This window comes from Haliotis asinina, chromosome 11, assembly GCF_037392515.1.
Source record: "Haliotis asinina isolate JCU_RB_2024 chromosome 11, JCU_Hal_asi_v2, whole genome shotgun sequence".
Lineage (NCBI taxonomy): Eukaryota > Metazoa > Mollusca > Gastropoda > Lepetellida > Haliotidae > Haliotis > Haliotis asinina.
The window spans coordinates 7,552,082-7,570,311 of record NC_090290.1 but is presented as its reverse complement, the minus strand read 5'-3'; the positions used below and the strand labels follow the sequence as shown (position 1 = coordinate 7,570,311).

Below are 18,230 nucleotides of genomic sequence, written 5' to 3'. Positions count from 1 at the left end.
CGGCAACTTGAAATTGATCCTGTTGATACTGATCACAAACCGTCCTTATCGATTGAGTATTGGCCTGTGCGGTGTAAAGCATCATAAGGTCAGGTCGGGACAGAATACATTGAGGATATATATAACACATCACCATTATTTACCAGAATCAACATGTATTTATTTCCCATTCACTAATAACATTTAGAAAATAATAAGTACGCAGATCTTCACTGATTTGCGTTTACCTGAAGGAAAGCCTAAACGATAAACTTAAATAATATTCATATGCATGGCCATACAGAGATAACAGACACGATCTATCTTTAGGATTATTAATACGATATAGAACTAAACCTAACGTAATTCCAGATGATACAGGAATAGTTCCTGCCATACAAGATTTGATGTTGGAAGACAGTTATCGCCGCTAATTCATCTTTAATATTTTCTCATTCTGCCAAATGCTGACATTCCCGTACAATTAGTTGTACCAGTACACATGTTGAGCCGGTAACACTATCACATGAAGATCAACCTGAAACATGTCAAACATAAAATATCCATATTTTGTTTCCAAACATGGAAGCATGATCACTTCGAAAGGTGTGTGGGTCAACATTGGTCCACAATTCAGTTATTTTCATTCATGGATGGCACTGAAACGTATGGGGTTTGTGAGAGTTTGTTAAGTTTCATAATGGCAAAGATCTTAGTTGAAGTGTCATGATTCCTGGCAGCGTTTAACTGGCCATTAATGCATCAAACTCACTTTGCCAGGTCATGGTTCAACACCAAGAGATTAATGAATCTGACCACAGTGGAACTGCTACAGTCCTGAAAGAATTCATCATTCAGGGTTATGACCTTTCCAGTTTGTGAGGGAATGGGTGAATCCTCACGCTGCGTTTAGCAATATTCCAGCAAACTCACGCCAATGGTCACCTTAAATAGGCTTCACACAATATACCCATGTAGGGGATCAAACGCTTTAACCTATAGGCTACACAATCACCTGCATACGTTTTGGACCATTACAATATGTTAGTGAAAAGGCAAACATTAAGGTCTTACGCCGTGTTAGTTCGACCAACGGATCTCATTGTGCATCTTCAACATACTGATATACTTACGGGTGCATGTGTCCCCTTTGAGCGTGAATCCACTACAACATGTTTTCACTTGCCTGTAACATGTATTCAGTCTGTACCTAAAACACAAGCAATACGAACTCCTAAGAAATTGTGTGTGTCTTTGCACTTCAACAACACTGTATCCCCTGTTTGTTTGCTTTTTTTTGCTTTGTTTTGTTTTTGTTTTCATTTTCATCAAATCGCCTGCTCCACAAGCATTTTAACCGGTGGGTACGTCAGAGAGGCAAAGTTACAACAGAATCACTAAGAGGGACAAAGACTTGTATAGACACAAAATCAGTCTAATTAACAGAAACGTCAAGGGAACGTGACACACCTATGGGTGCATGCACTAATAGACGGAAACTCAGAGGAACTTACCGTGGGCATCTACCTTTTCCACACGTAACATAGTATGTGCCTCTACACGCGTACGTCTGTGTGTCCACACATGCAGGGCCGGATCTGCTTGTACTGGATGAACAGCCGCCACATGGTTCTGAAGCAGAGGGTCTTTAACTGAATGAAAAGCAATGGGAAGTACCACTACGTGAGACGTTAAAAGAAGAAAATTTTTGAGAAAAATGGAGAGCAGTGTATAGAATGTGAGGCACATAGAGAAAAGGCTGCACCAAAGACTCGAAAACAAATTGTCCAAAATTGAAATATAATTCATCCTAGTAAGGTTTGTAATCAGCAGCTGTACCCACGGTGAATGGAGGCTTTAATTCCCCAGTGGCTATCGGTGCATGAAGCAAACTGCATCATGAAAGTAGATGCAGATTACTTTAGGGCGGGCTGGCCACTTCCATGAGTCAGAGCTGTCCTTACTCTTGGATTTCTCCAGGAAGTTTACACTGGCAATACGGTCATAACTGTCTACATAAGAACTTATCAACACATCATTTTCCATCAAAAGTAATAATTAAGATGGAAGGTAGTGGAGATGTCGAGACAGCAGTGCGGATGTCGACAGGGTAATGGATGGTAGTGGAGATGTCAAGACTGTAGTGGCGATGTCGAGACTGCAGTGGCGATGTCGAGACTGCAGTGGAGATGTCACGAGGACAGTGGAGATGTCGAGATGGCAGTGGAGATGTCGAAACATCAGATTCTGCAGCTGGTGCAACAGCAGGATCAACAGCAGTCGGGGCACCGTGGTGACAACGCCCACTTTTACTGAACTCGTGGCCACGGAGGCATCCGGCACAATATCAAGAAACAATGCTTGGGAAGGGCCCACCTTTTTTCATCAGAACTGCGTTTGGTTTTAGTGTTGGGAGTACCTTAGCTTTGGACATTTTAGGTGTTCTGAAGTTTCCTCAATAGTGAAATAAAATCTAATCTGTGCAGAATGTTTACTTTGTAGTGCCCAGTTACAATTGTCTTGAGCATCTTGAAACGTCACTTTCCCCTGTTTAGCTGATTCTATGCTTGTCGTTCACAAAAAGTCCAACCAATACCATGATACGGGTCTTTTCACATTATGTGAAATGTTTGATAATGCATATTTAGAACTTATGTTGGTCTTTACATATGCTGTGATACATCATATTGAACAGAAAGGACGGTTAAAATTAAAGTATTAATTGCATTCTATCTACAGAACAGCGATATCGATGTCATTGAATTTGACATTTTTCTGAAAATGAGTGTCTGACACATTACTCACGCTTTGCGTAATGGACAATGGAGATATGTGGACCAAAATCAGAAAATGACAACTCATGTACGAGTGTAACGCACATACTGTCGGTGGGTTGCCTTATACAGACAAACATGTTTTTGAATAGGATGTATATATCTCATGATTCCTATTTTCTTTAATCAACACTCACAAACGAACATGCACGCACACACAAAACCTGGTTCAGCATAATATACATCTTCATTATTTCGACATTCACGACAAATGGAGACAGCATTTCAAGAATGTTTCCGTAATATTACTGAGTGTCAACATAACATGAGCAGAAAATGAAAACGGACACCAAAATTATTGTAGTTGTTACCAGTCTTGTATTCCAGAGAGAAACCATCGTATGTGTATCCTTCATAAGCCCGCATCAGTATCAACATCTCATTTCCATGAGAAACAATATTGCCTTTGGGTACTGACTTACAGCAGTATCTGCAGAGAGAGTGGGTGAGTTAGGTTATTTTTACGTCGCACTCCGCAGTAGTTCAGCTCTATAATGACTGTAAATAGTCGAGTCTGGACCAGACAGGTAAGCAGTCAACATCAAGCACATCGATTTACACAACTGGGCAGTTCAGCAAGCTGAACTACCCGATTAACGCTCATTACGACAACCATGAGTTACAAAAGATCAATTCCTACCTGGATCACTCACCAGGTGTAGAAGGAAAACGAAGGGAATATTTTTATAGCATTCACGAGGATTGAGTGTGTTTATTTGTGGTTATACGTGATAAAGTAACAAACCTCGGTCCAGCTTTTGACAGTTCAGCGTTCCTGACTTCCACATACTCCAGGCAGGGTGCGTGACAGGGGAATGAGACATGTCCCTTGAATCTTACCATGATTCTTTTGAAACTTCCGACTGACTGAAATAAAATGCTATCGTTAATATTAAAACAAGTGAGAAATAATGGATATGTTTAGAACACACCATGGTGATAAATATTTAAGGGCAGATGAAATAGAATTTAATACATCTTACATTATCATTTATATCAGTGCTGATATCAACCTCGTGACCCATCAACAAACGCTGCATTAGCAAATTTAATTTCTAATTCTTTTCTTGAGCACATTAATTTGTCACTTGGATTTACTATTCTAAATTAATGTCAAGAGGAACTGTTTACCCAATATCCAGTGTTTTCAAATTTCACCGAGATTCTGCTTCCCAAATGAAACCAAACAGACATTATGGGAACAGAGAGGCATTTGAAACAGGTTTATTTCCCTTGAGTTATTTACCTTCGTTCATGCTCAGTCCTTGTCTTCAATGCATGGCGATATGCGCACCATGAACAGTGGTAAGAGGAGGCAGAGGTCCTCGAGGAAGTGAAGATGTACTATGTGGTTAATATCCCGAAACGAACCGGGCGAAGCATAATAAACGTCAGTCACGAGGGGTGAGCGGGTGCGTTTTTACGTCTCTTTTAGCATCACAACAGGGAACTCCAGAAATAATAATGATAGGACATACGCATATATCCACACTGACGTATGGTGAAAACGCTACACTGTACAAAGACTCAGCAAAGTTGGAAAGACATGAGAGAGAGATGGGTTCTCAGGTTTGATCGGAAGCTAGAGAAGCCATTGGTGTTTCAGAGAGAGAGGGGCAGATCATCTCAAGGCTGCTAGGCGAATGATCTGCGTAGACGAATGATCTGCTACCGGCATAAGACGATTGGTCTGTATGGCCTTCAACATATTTTCAAGGTCACTGTTGCCATTGCTTACAAATCTGATGTCAGGAATTAATATAACAGGTATTAGGATAGGGAAACAGGAGGTGGAATGATTAGAAAAAATGGAAAATTTAGCCCTTCCCACGTTCTAATAAACACTGATGCTGACAGTGGATTTGTGTATCTGCATCTATGCATTCAATTCTACTGTATTCCTGACATATTTCTGAGAAGTGGCCATGACTAAAACCAGCACCACACCAAATGTAATCTTCTATGTGACCAAAAGGTACAAACTGGTAAATATGTTATATTTCAGTCCTCTTTAACAGTGTTGGGCATTGTCATGTGTTAGTGGCAAACACGTCTTCCGACTGAAATGGAAAGTGGTCTAACTATAATGAGCGTTAGTCACGCTGAGCATTTATTGAAAGCGCTGCATAATGGCTGGGTGAGATCTCCACAGTATATTTTCTGACAGCGTCTCCATTATCATCAGGTCATGGGGATATAACATTGGTCGAGTCCATTGGATCGTCCTGGTGGTCAGAATACGGTAACAATATTGGTCAGTGTTGGTCAAAAGCTTCCATTTTACACCCGGTTCGTGAGATGAGATGGGAAAGGATATCTGTACTTTACTAGTTGCACACAAAACAGTTTCCTGCATCACATGTTTTATAAGAATGAAAACAAGGTATGTCGCTACCTTGTCGGTGGTCGCCTCTGTATTAGTATGTTTCGGAAACGGTGATATAGTTATTCTGCCAGAGCATGGTCCCTGGTATTAAATCAAAGCTGCGTGGTCCTTAGTCGACCTACACTTTCTTGGCTAGCAAAAGCAGACAACAGCCAAAAACAACCCTTCTGGGTGGAGATGTTCTCATGAAGGTCTATCATGAATGACAAGGGTCAGATGTCATGTTGGATGCGTGTCGCTGTTCAGCCCGTCGATAAGATTGTAGTATCACCAATGTGACTGGGTGTCACTTTAGAGGTGACTCAGTCAGAGACTGGTACGGACTGAAACTGACGCTGGTGATGGCATTCTGTGGATACAGAGCCCTGACAAAGCACAGAGCTAATTCCTTGCCCTCGTCAAGTTATATCTATATTGTCATCATTTTATGAAAATAGCAACATTACTTTTAAAATAGAAATATGTGAAGCATCACATCTTCACGTCCACTATTACCTATCAGAACTGTCATGAAAAAGTCATGAGAACCACACCTCGTACCCACAAGATAAAGGCAAAATGACAATCTTGACACGAATGTTATACGACTTTGGTGGATCGTCCCAATGTTATCTTTATGGAAGGGTAAACAACACACATAACATATACCATACACAAGTCTCATATTGCTCATTGAAATGATTATTGAAGAATGATATCTGAAAAGGTACAAAATCCAAGAACACCTAATGCAAGTTCCTCTACACGTCCAACTGCATGGATCGATGTTCATGATGTTGATCACTGGATCGCTCGGTCCAGACATTTTTTACAGATAGCGGTGGCATTAAAAACAGTGTGGCGTTAAACTGAAAAAAAGTCAATAAAGGAATCAATCAAATACTTACCTGTACCTGAGAAAATATGAGAATGCGCAGACTAAGGCACAGAATATAGAGGCAGGGACTCACATCTATCTCAATGGTGTCTCTGTTCCATAGGTGTCAGTAGGGAAGTTGGTTTCAGTAGAGAAGGGAAACCATCGTGTAGCGTAAGTTAAGACAAAACATAAAAAAACCTGAGGGTCTGGCCTATCAAAAATAAGATTAGGTGATTCAAAAAGAAAATCAACTTTATTAAATGTTAATTTCACTGTTAAAGAAGTATAATTTTAAATGTAAATTATCCAGTTGGCAAAACAGTAATCAGTCCAAAGTGGCAAATCTAAAATAGCTCCTACCTTTATTCGCCAGCTGCATTCTGAATTAGCTGGATACCCTGATCCTCCATAGTTTGGAGACTTGAGTGTCTGCCATTCTGAAGATGCCTCAAGGTCCGTATCCCCACACACAGCTGAAGCAAATGAAACGCGGGCCTATATGGCGTTGCGTAAGGTGACAGTACGCGTGAAGATCGGTATTAGAATTGATCTTCAACAACCCATGCTTTTCGTATGAGGTGTTTAACAGGATCGGGTGGTCAGGCTCACTGGCTTGTTTGGCACACGTCATGGTATCACCGGATTGTCTTGTCCGGATTCGATTACTAGTACTTACTACTACACTAGTGTGTGGCGAACACAGACATAAAAAATAAACATAGCTGGTTTAATGGTCAGAATGTTGTGTAACGCAGCCGAGATGTTCTTGGAACTATACTAAAACAAACTGTCACCTAACTAATGTCTGCATCCGCAAACGGTGGCAATATGATCAAGTCAAAGACTACAGTCATTCCCCGTTGATCGTACAACAATGAGTCAAGGTCGAAATTGCTTTAACAAGTAATGAAGGGCTCAATTTTTCTTACAAGCACTGAATGACACCATTGCTAATAGAAGAAGCACTGGATTCCCCCATTGCTCTTACAGGCACTGGATGCCATTGCTCTTACAATGACTGGACTTCCCCGTTACTCTTCAAAAACATTGGATTAGCCCATTGCTCTTACAAGCACTACAGGCCCATAGAGCAGTGTTTCCATTGACAACTATGAAGGTCAAGGTAGGTGTAAGAATTTGTTTATGTTTTCCTTACGAAACATTTTTACTGAACATTAATTCACTTACTGATATCTACAATGATAGTGTGTACGTGCAAGTTAAAGAGTTACCTCCCTTTCCTGGTTTCACATCCGTGCAGAAGTCCCCACTAAGTCCATCTGGGCACTTGCATCTGTTGCAGTTCTTTGGGTCTCTGTAGCCTTCATACCTGCACGCCTCCAAGGACAAACCTCCCTCGCATGTCGCTGTTGAAACAAAGGCTTGCTTCATAGAAAACATGTATCACGTTTCATTCATGAAAAATTACCACGACGCGTTCATGGTATACTTTCAGTTTACCACCTTAAAGAGATTTCACAGACATGATTTCATGTTTTGAACCACAACAATCACCTATATCATGATACCATGCAAGCAGCCAATGTTATTGCACTGTATTGTAACGAGCACGTCCGGGTGTACAAGGACAAACGAGTGAGAAGATGATATTACTTACAGTTGCAATACATAAGATTCGCAAGTTTGACATCGTAAAAAGAAAGATTTCCTCTGGAACCCAAAGTCGAATCCATATCGACCTCTTTAGCTGTGATTGTTTTCTCCCAATTTCTGCTGAATGCCTAGTCAAACAGATGATCAAATTAGGATGAAGCCAACTCAATGACCGAGTCGATAACGGTAGTGTCATAAGCCTTCGACAAAAAGTAATTTCTCCAATATGCCTTTCAAAGAAATATATAAACATTATCAAAGGAAAGGAGTATAATTAGATCCCAGTCAGCATCTCAGATACATGGTTTTGCATTTAGCATTTTCTGGTAGAGGTTAAATTGATTACCGGGGTTATATCCACAGATATCTTATTGTTTATCCTTGTGATTTAACAGAACATTTCCACCAGATTGCCTAAAGGACGTTTTACTCAACAGGGGCATGAGGATGTGTATGCGAGACAGTTCAGAATGTTAACGACACCATCGATGACAGTGTGTGAATCATAATTGCAATACATGAACGTTTCAGCAAGCAGCAAACATCAGCATACGTATTATTCTGTTGATGATGACAAACATTTAAAGTGGTCTTCAATACAAATAACTGATCATGTAAACATTTACTGCAGACACCCACTGTGATTGATATCAAGCACGAAGATCACACAAAGACTATAGAAGACATATATGAACAGAAGCTGTATTGGATGTAAAATTTAATCGTGTAAATATTGGTACCATCTCACGATAATGCATAAGAGAAGAATAGTCGTATGGAATCCCAATCGATTCAGCTTCTTTCCAGCCTCTACTGTAAAAGTTGTGAGTTAGTCCCCACTGGATGTTTCCATAGTGAATAGTGACATAGTTGTCTCGGTCTGGCCTTGAATGCTCGTGCAAAAACCCCAAAGCGTGGCCTATCTCGTGGGCTACAATACCTTTCTGTGTGAAGAAGAAAACAACAGATACATGTTGACATCAAGTGCGGTCGATACATGTCTAATCCTCATGTTATTGATTATGGTGAGCTGTTACTGACTGACAGTCGACAATGTATATAAGTTTTTGCCAAAACTTACAGTTTCGCACCCACGTCCGATTGATATTGTTTGACCAGATGATTATTTGCCAACAAAGGAGTAACATCTGAAACAGAAAAGAGAGACGTTTTGGCCACACACAATGCAAGACATACAATGCCAAAGTGACAGAAGAGATCAACGGCCTCAAAACTGAGTTCTTTTACTTTTACTCGCATAGTTCCTGAGACAAACACAAAGCTACAGTTGTCTTATATTGCCTTGCTTTGGTTAGAGTGGCCAGCAGTTTACACAAGGCTGGATGCAAAATCTTTATTGCTCTATAAGTCTTAGGATAAATCCTAAAACCGAGCAGAGTACCGGTTACATGTTGAGTGATAGAGAAAAATATATTCACGTAAACCCATTATAGTCTATCCTGTCACGCAAGACAGACACGACAATTACTTGCACAAGGTTCCGGCAACTGGCAAATATCCGTTCGTACACACACATTTTCAATTGCTGATGTTTCTTATTGCTATTATTTATTAGGATCAGAGCCCTTGTGGTGTTTGGAATCAACAAATTGGTGTTCACATACCCTTCTTTCTGCTGGAACAACAGAATGGGACTTCCAGTATGTTTTCGAGCTTCAAACTTTAAGCATGTCTCTTCCTCCCAGTGGTGAATACCCTCTTTGATGGCCTTCATTCCTGCTGCATCTGGAAACATTGTAATGATGTTAGAAGCACATCTATGGTTGTTGTTCAACGCTGCGCTCAGAAATATTCTAAATATATGACAGCAGTCAGTAAGTAATCGATTTTCGACACAACAGTCCAGTAATCAACATCGTGCGCATCTATCTCCTCAGTTGGATATGATGACACATGTAACACCAAGTCAGCAAGCCTACTCACCCGATCCCTTTATTCGCCTCTTACAACAAACATGGGTTGCTGAAGATGAATACCCATTTTCATTAAATGAGCACCATTTTTAATTTTACATGTCTACACATTCAGGAACAAATATTTTATCTCCAATGACACTGTACCAATTTGTGTGAATACATCAAAGTATATCTTCACCTCAGTGTGAACAAAACAGAGTACATTTGCGACATAAACTAGTGCCCCTTTCGTCCACACCCAGAACATATCCTCATGTGGTTTAAATATTTTACACATTAAAACGTCTTATATGACGTGCTCAGAAAGGTGGAATCCACGTTACCATATGATAATATCATTATCTTATGATTTATATATTGTCATTAGATAGTATTCCTTATTTACAGTGTCATATTTGGAAATATGTCTCATTGCCACTACATTTTAGCCATCTATTATACTCACCATGATGCTTCATTGGTTTAAAGTTGTAGATATACTTTTAAGGATGTCATCTACGCGACCCCCATCAGATAAAACCTGCACATCCAGTGTTACCAAATGTGTTTTGAAGCGGACCTTTACTGTTTTAAACACTATGGGAATGGGATGCTCTTCCTTTATAAATTGAGTGTTTGGTTGGTACCAAAGGACGCCTGTGTAATCCGCGTTAAATAATCTAAAGAGATCATCATTGTTTCTCAGTTTGTACACAATAGTTACGTACCTTTGGCGTTGACCATTCACAAGTAATACTGGCGCAGTCATCCAAGCGCCAAAAGGACTTGGCACGAAGAACATATTTTGTTCAACGGCCCGATTGGAATGAGCATGATTGTCCAGTGATTTTCTTATATGATTAGTCCTAATCACACACTATCGTGATTACAGGTAACGTGAGTACAGTGTGGATGATTGTTTACTGTGTTTCTGGACTGTTTTTAATTTAAAAATGAATGAATGAATCGAAAAAACAGTTCATCATTTTTTGCACCATTGTTTTTCAACAAATATAGTTCACAAAAAGCAACACGAATACAAAGTCTTCAGTACCCTCATGAATGGTTAAATACTTTTTAGGACCATTTTAACTAGTTATGACTAACGGAAACCTGCCTGCATAAACAATTCAAACACGGTTATCAATATAAATAACGGAGTATACCCATGGTTTGATGTAAAAATGCGTTACTTGGGTTAAAAACCATGAAATGCATCAATTTACGTCTAAAGAATACGGAGTCGATGTTGTACGGGATGGTTGTGGGCCAGCGGGCTCCAACACCAGCCTTCCGCTTTCGTCTTGTACTCTTGCTTTCTTGATCTATTTCTCTTTCCATTTCATCCACATCCTTTCTTGTAAGTACCAGGTCATCGTCAGGGTCAAAGATGTCTTCTAGGGCTAATACCTCCTGGAAATGCAATTGAACTTTAAATATTTGATTGATTACAATTTTTTTCTGGAAAGTAGAATGTTCTGAACATTTCAAATTATGCATGTTGTAGCCATGGCGCAGGTCAAAAGTCATTTTTATATGTCTGTGGTTTTACGAATGTTACGGTAAGCATTAGTTGCTGAAGGCCGAATTTTGACACAGATCGTCGTGGGCAGACATGACAAGAACCTGTTATCGTGCCCAAGTTTGATCTTTTTGGATCTGGCACCATGGTGCGTCATATAAATGGACTAGAGGGCACTTAAACACTTGTCACACAACTCAATTACTGCATACCCATATGATGTCATATAAATGTACTGCACAAGGCACATTTTCATTTATGTATAATTATTTACATAGCAATGTGATGCGGGGTCATGGTAAATGTGTAAACTGAAAACCTTGGGATTTTTAGGAAGGTTTTGCGTACCAATGTGTAATTGAATTTGTCAGCAATTTTCTTTTCGATGCGTACAATCTTGATGGCGATGTAAATAATATCCGAGAGACTGTGTTCCTCCAACATGCCTTGAAGTGACATCTGAAATATAGGCTTTGTATTAAAGGAGACACAATGACCCAATGCTTAATCATAACACAATAAGTCTGCGGGTTTTACAGATGGTCTGTCTGTAACGTTTTTTCTGACTTTCAGACACTTATCACTAGAATCACAAACGGTAGATGAATATTCAAAAGTACTTATGACACTGAAAAGTAAGTATAAAATCACATAATGTGATTCCAAACGCAACATGTCGCGGAATGAAGCTAGTGACTCAATTCCACGGTCACGGTCGAAATTCAGAAGTCGGGCCTCCTAAAGGTCCGGTTTTGAAAACAAATGTGAAGCATGTAATTCACGCAATGAAACCTGAGATGAAGAGGATTGCCGTCAAGTTATTCTGATGGCGCCCATACACAACAAGAGGATATATACGCTTAATTGGCTTTGCCGGTTAGTTACTGATTGACCACACTTAGCGTGGATGTGCTAGGGAATATAATTTCTTCTGTCTTACAAGCGCTCGACGACACAATCAAACCAAACTTACTAGATGAAATCAAAGACATCGACAGAACATGTCACTGCAGAGCAGTGAGGTAACCTGAATGGATGATGCCTGGGTTGTATCACGATCAAAAGTGAAAAGATAAAAAGTCCAGCTCTTTGTAAGGAGCTCCACACACACCCGAGGTAAGCAATTTACCAAGTCTGGTTCTCACCCTTGTTATACCTCCTAAACTGCATGTAATTTAGATTGCCTGTGAAGGAGAGCTTGGTAACTTAATGAGAGCACTTACTAAATGTGATAAACATTTTTTTTATCTCAGAAAACTGAAACTGGTTGCCTTTCTGGTCAATTCTACAGTCAGAAAGGCGTACTGGTGAATAAGCAGAAGTCCTTGGTAGATCAGAACCTAAGGACCTCTGTTATGCTGCAAAAGGGTAAAACACTTATTGTCTAGGGATTCATTCGACTCACAGGAAAACGATGGAATCCGTCTACTCTTTGCAGTTTCGTTTCATTTAAACACTCAAAATTACAATGAAGTGTGGAATTTGCACATTATCCTGTGTTTCCTTGAGAGTTAATTTGGTTTTCGTTAGGTCTTCTAGTATCTCTCCATATAGGGCACACTATACGTTTTTGGAAGTTAATGATGGCTGGTATTTTTCATGTTTGTGAATTAGTAAACAAGCCAAGCCTGCTAATCTGGCGAAATTGATACTAACAGTTTATCAAGATAAATAAGAAATTAAGAGGAATACATTAAGCGAAGTGAGAGCCTCTGTTACTAGACTTTAAATTTCACATATCAACTCGCATAGCGGGAGTGTCTAGTTTAAAGGTGAACGCTGCAATATTTAAGCTATATGGCGACGCCCTGTAAAAGGAGTCTGCACCAGACAATCGAGTAATCAATAGTATCAGCTCTGAGATTTGGATACGATGATATGTGTTAACCATGACCATGAGCACATCCAGGCAACGAATAACATACAGTAATCATTGGGTATTGATGACCAGTTCTACTCACACACTATGCATCACATAACACTATATCTCTTTGTATTTAAACCGGACTGGTAAGTACATTCGTGCGTTCCCAGCTCGAGGAGCTGCAGCAACATCATCGCCAGTGCGGAAACTAAAAACTGACTGGTCTTCATAGACAACATTTGCACGGTTGTACAACACAACTGTTGATAAAGTTAAAGGGTGACAGAAGCAGTTCTCAAATATTTCACGAAACGTAATCAGTTCCAATCGGAATGGAGACGTTCTAATCCACGACCTAATGTGCGTTGAAAAATTCTTGTAATTGTCTTAACAGCCTGAGATCTTCGGTACACTTGAGATTTGCCCCCTCGCGTTGTCTCATGCGACCATAAACCATAACTGTACCATAGTATGAAAGCAACCATCAGCATTTCCTGATGAAGTGAGTGAGTGAGTTAATATTTAACGTCACATCGGCAATATTGCAGCCATATCGTGACGAGAACATACATGACTAAAAAGAATATATATGCATATTATGAACACCCTGTCAACGAAGGACAGTAAAACCACTAGACTATCACAGTTAATATTAAAACTAGTGTGGAAACTTATAAAAATATAACAGTAGCATTATTTGGACAATACAATATAAAAACAGGCCATAGATCGCCAACAACAGAGGGTAGATCACCATACCAGGGACCATGGGGACTTACAGTACCTCTGCTACCTGCATGGTCCCTGGCTGGATTTACACCATCCCCTCAGCTGTTGGCGACTGTATGCTAGATTAGCCACAAATTAAAATGACACATATTCTACGATTAAAAAAAGTGAAAGATTGAATCTGACTTAAATCGTTTTGGGACTTACGTACCCTCTCAGGAGGACAATAATTTTACGGTACTTCAACCCCCTTCGAGGATACAGCCACTAACAATCTCAGTTGCTAATTCAACTTCCAATCATAAAATACTTATTTATTTACATGTCAGTCAATAAATTCAATTCTTTTAAAAATGCAATAATTAAATGAGAACTTACATTACTAAAAAGGTCCTTCATAGTTCTTGATTTAAAATAATTGTCCCTTGTGATGGAATATTCAACACAGTCAAACAAGACATGCTTGACCGTGATTATTTCATCACAAGGGACGCAGAACGGAGGATCCTCACCTTTCAAAAGATATTCATGCGTATACCTAGTGTGGCCAATACGACATCGTCGTATAATGACCTCTTCAAATCTGGACCGACATCCCAAGTAGGTGTAACCAACAAATGGTTTTATTGCATGTAATTTATCGATACCTACTTGGGTGTCCCACTTCTTTTGCATGAGATCACGAATGTAAGATCTAATGGTGGCTTTATAATCACTGTAAGGAATAAGAAGTGGTGATACAGATTTGTTGAGCGCTGCTTTAGCATCAAGGTCAGCCAATGTGTTACCAGAGATTCCAACATGGCTGGGTAACCAACAGAAGACGATGTCGTATTGGCCAGTAGCAAGAGTATTATACAATTCAATAATTTCAATTAAAAGTGGATGTTTACAAGAAAGATTTTTAATCGCCTGAAGGCAAGAAAGAGAGTCTGAATAGATTATATATTGTTTATGTTTAGGATGTCTTTGAATATATTTAAGGGCTGTTAATATGGCGTTAGCTTCAGCTGTAAAAATAGAACTATTGTCTGGTAATCTAGAAGATATTGTTCTGGATCCAATGACAGTAGCACAAGCCACTGCGCCACCGTCCTTAGACCCATCTGTAAATAAGCATTTATAACCGCAATATTTATGTTTCAACTGATTATATTCTTGTTTGTATTGTAGTTCATTAGTTTCTGATTTTTTAAATGTACTTAATGTTAGGTCAACTTGTGGCCTAACCAATTGCCAAGGAGGAGAAGAAAGAAGACGGGAAGGAGCTATGTTTTCCAGCTCAATGCCGGCCGAAGAAAGAAAGGGTTTAATTCTGTGTCCGAGAGGTGGAACAAGAGAACACTTTTTGTTGTATAAATCCTCGTAGAGAGGATTGAAAACACAGTTATATGCCGGGTTAGATTTGTTAGAGTATAGTTTTGTAGCGTATTGTAAAGATAATTTTATACGTCGCTGAGTGAGAGATGGCTCATCTGCCTCGACATAGAGACTGTCAACGGGAGAAGTTCGAAAAGATCCAAGACATAATCTTAGACCTTGATGATGGATAGAATCTAACATTTTGAGACTGCTTTTACAGGCTCCACCATATACAATGGAACCATAGTCAAGTTTGGAGCGAATGAGTGATCTGTATAAGTGAAGTAGGGTGGTTTGATCGCCTCCCCATTTTGAATTGGAAACAACTTTTAACAAGTCGAGTGCCTTCAAACATTTAACTTTAAGGGATTTAATATGTGGCAAGAACGTCAAGTGGGAGTCAAATATAAGACCCAGAAACTTGGCCTCTTTAACAACTTTAATAGGTGTGCCGTTTAGATACAGTTCTGGGTCTTTATGTGGTTTGTATTTACGGCAGAAATGTATACAGTTAGTTTTTGTCTTAGAAAATTTAAAGCCGTTTTCCAAACACCATTTATTTATCTTGTTCAGACACAACTGCATTTGCCGTTCAATAGTATGCATGTTTTTACCTCGACATGAAATGTTAAAATCATCCACAAAAAGTGATCCATCAATTGAATCGTTTAAAACCTTTGATAAACTGTTTATCTTGATGCTAAAAAGTGTAACAGACAAAATACTGCCTTGTGGTACACCCTGATCCTGACTGTAATGATCAGACAGGGTAGAACCCACACGGACTTGAAATTGTCTATCATTTAAAAAGTTGGCTATAAATTGAGGCAATCGGCCTCGCAATCCGAAGTCATGTAAATCTTTTAAAATCCCATGTTTCCAAGTGGTGTCATATGCTTTTTCTAGATCAAAAAAGATCGACACTGCATGCTGTTTATTAATTATGGCATTCTTAACAAAAGATTCTAAACGCACTAAGTGATCGACTGTACTTCTGTTTTTGCGGAAACCACACTGAATATCTGTTATTAGGTTATTTGTTTCCAAGTACCAGACAAGTCGATTATTTATCATGCGTTCCATGGTCTTGCAAACACAGCTAGTAAGTGAAATTGGCCTATAATTGGAAGGATCCGTATGATCACGTCCAGGTTTAGGTCCTGATGAAGTGCATGTATCCGATTCTGAATAAAACAAATCGCTCTTCATAGACTACATTCGCACTGTTTTAAACAACATGAAATGATATTATAGATGAACGTAGTGATGATAATGTTATACTAAGGAACAGAACTCACCGCATTCGATTCATCAACTGTGAATGCAGACAGGTTAAGTGTCTGGTTGGCAAGTGTGAGTTCAACTGCGTCGGTGGCTTTCACTAGACTCGAAAAGTCGAAAGTTTTACCCAGAAGTTTCCTGACTTTACAACTGCTAGTAGATGAAATAACGGACGTTCCATCGTCGGTTCTTGATGCTGAAATGTTGCTTGTTGACTCATCGTCAGAAGAACTATTTATGGTTATGGCTTCTCCTTTAGCTAGGAGACAGCTAAGGAGAAGGAAAAGCAGTCTGAGAAACGCTGGTCCCATTGCTAAGGATCTGGCTGCCTGGTGCGATATCTGCACATGACCTACGTATATATCACTATTCGGATATATATATATATATCCGAATAGTGATATATATATATATATATATATATATATATATATATATATATATATATATATATATATATATATATATATATATATATATATATATATATATATATATATAGACACACACACACACACACAACAGGGTAGGATGTGTTTGACGTTCACTATTCAGCATGATGAAAACGAGGCGGACTGGGCGGACGCAACTCCCTGTAATGTATACAATACCATATATGGATGTCCTATTTAAATGGAGATTTGAGATGTACTACTGTCTAGAATGCAGATTTGAGGCATGCGAATTTTCCTCGCGCAATTCTATTTAATTGTATTGGGTATTATTCAATACAGTAATGTTATATAGAACCGAGGCATGATCGGAATCAGAAGTACAGCGTTCATTTAGTCCATTTTGGTTTTGATGTTCTACTATGTTACAACATGGGAAAAAACGTGTCGAGCATCGTGAATTAAGTAGAACACAATTACGTGACCACAGTATTTTAAGAGTGAGTGTGTTTAGTTTTAACCTGCATTCTGCTATCTGGCAGAGGTCTGCACATAATCGAGTCTAGACAATCCAGTGACCAAAAGCACGAGCATCGGTCTACGCAATTGTGAACCGATGGCGTGTCTACCATGTCAGCGAGCCTGGCCACCTAACCCCGGTTGTCGTCTCTTACGACAAACCAGTTGTTGGCAATCTATAGCCTGATTTTATGTTGTAGTGATATTCGTTTTAACTTTAACTTAACACTAGGTTTAATCCCATTTGTGATATTCTAGTTGTTTTACTGTCCCTCGTTGACAGGTTTTTATAGCATCCATATATTTCATTTCAGTATTAAATGTTCTCGTCACTACATGCCTGAGATATTGCCGATGTGACGTTAAATATTAACTCACTTACTCACTCTCACGACAAACATGTGTTGCTGAAGACCGATTCAAACCAGGATCTTCACGGACTGTAGGTAATTCCCAAAGCACACATGGGCAATTGTCGTGAACAGTTTACATGTTAGTATCCGTGCTGCATACATGTAGTAGATAAAAACTTTAGGACCTGTTATTATGTAACTACATTTGAAAGGGAAGGAAGTGTAGTGACCACGTGCGTCCAGTTTCACACTGCAGTCAGCAATATTTCAGCTATGTGGCGACAAATGAAGAAGGAGACCCACGTTTTATTTTAAGCCGATTTCCAACATACAAATAGAATCGACACACTGATATTCTAAAAGAGCATCCAGGCATCAGCACCAATTGTGACATCATCAGCAAACATAATCATAAGCACATACTTAAAATCATTTGATACAAAGACCCCCCTTACCTCCAACGTTTTCTATGGGATGTACAAGATTGTTGATGAAAATAATGAACAACTGTGGACTGCATATACATCCCGGGCGCGTACCTGTATGTGTTCACTTCTAACACGTGAAAAGAAACGTGTATATATAGAACTAAGTATGTTACTAATTATCGTAATATGCGC

At 39.3% G+C, this 18,230-nt stretch overlaps 1 pseudogene; it reads right to left on the bottom strand.

Annotated features, from left to right (window-relative positions):
* Window positions 1–512: 512 nt before the first annotated feature.
* Window positions 513–16,657, bottom strand: LOC137256473 (zinc metalloproteinase dpy-31-like; annotated as a pseudogene).
* Window positions 16,658–18,230: the final 1,573 nt, after the last annotated feature.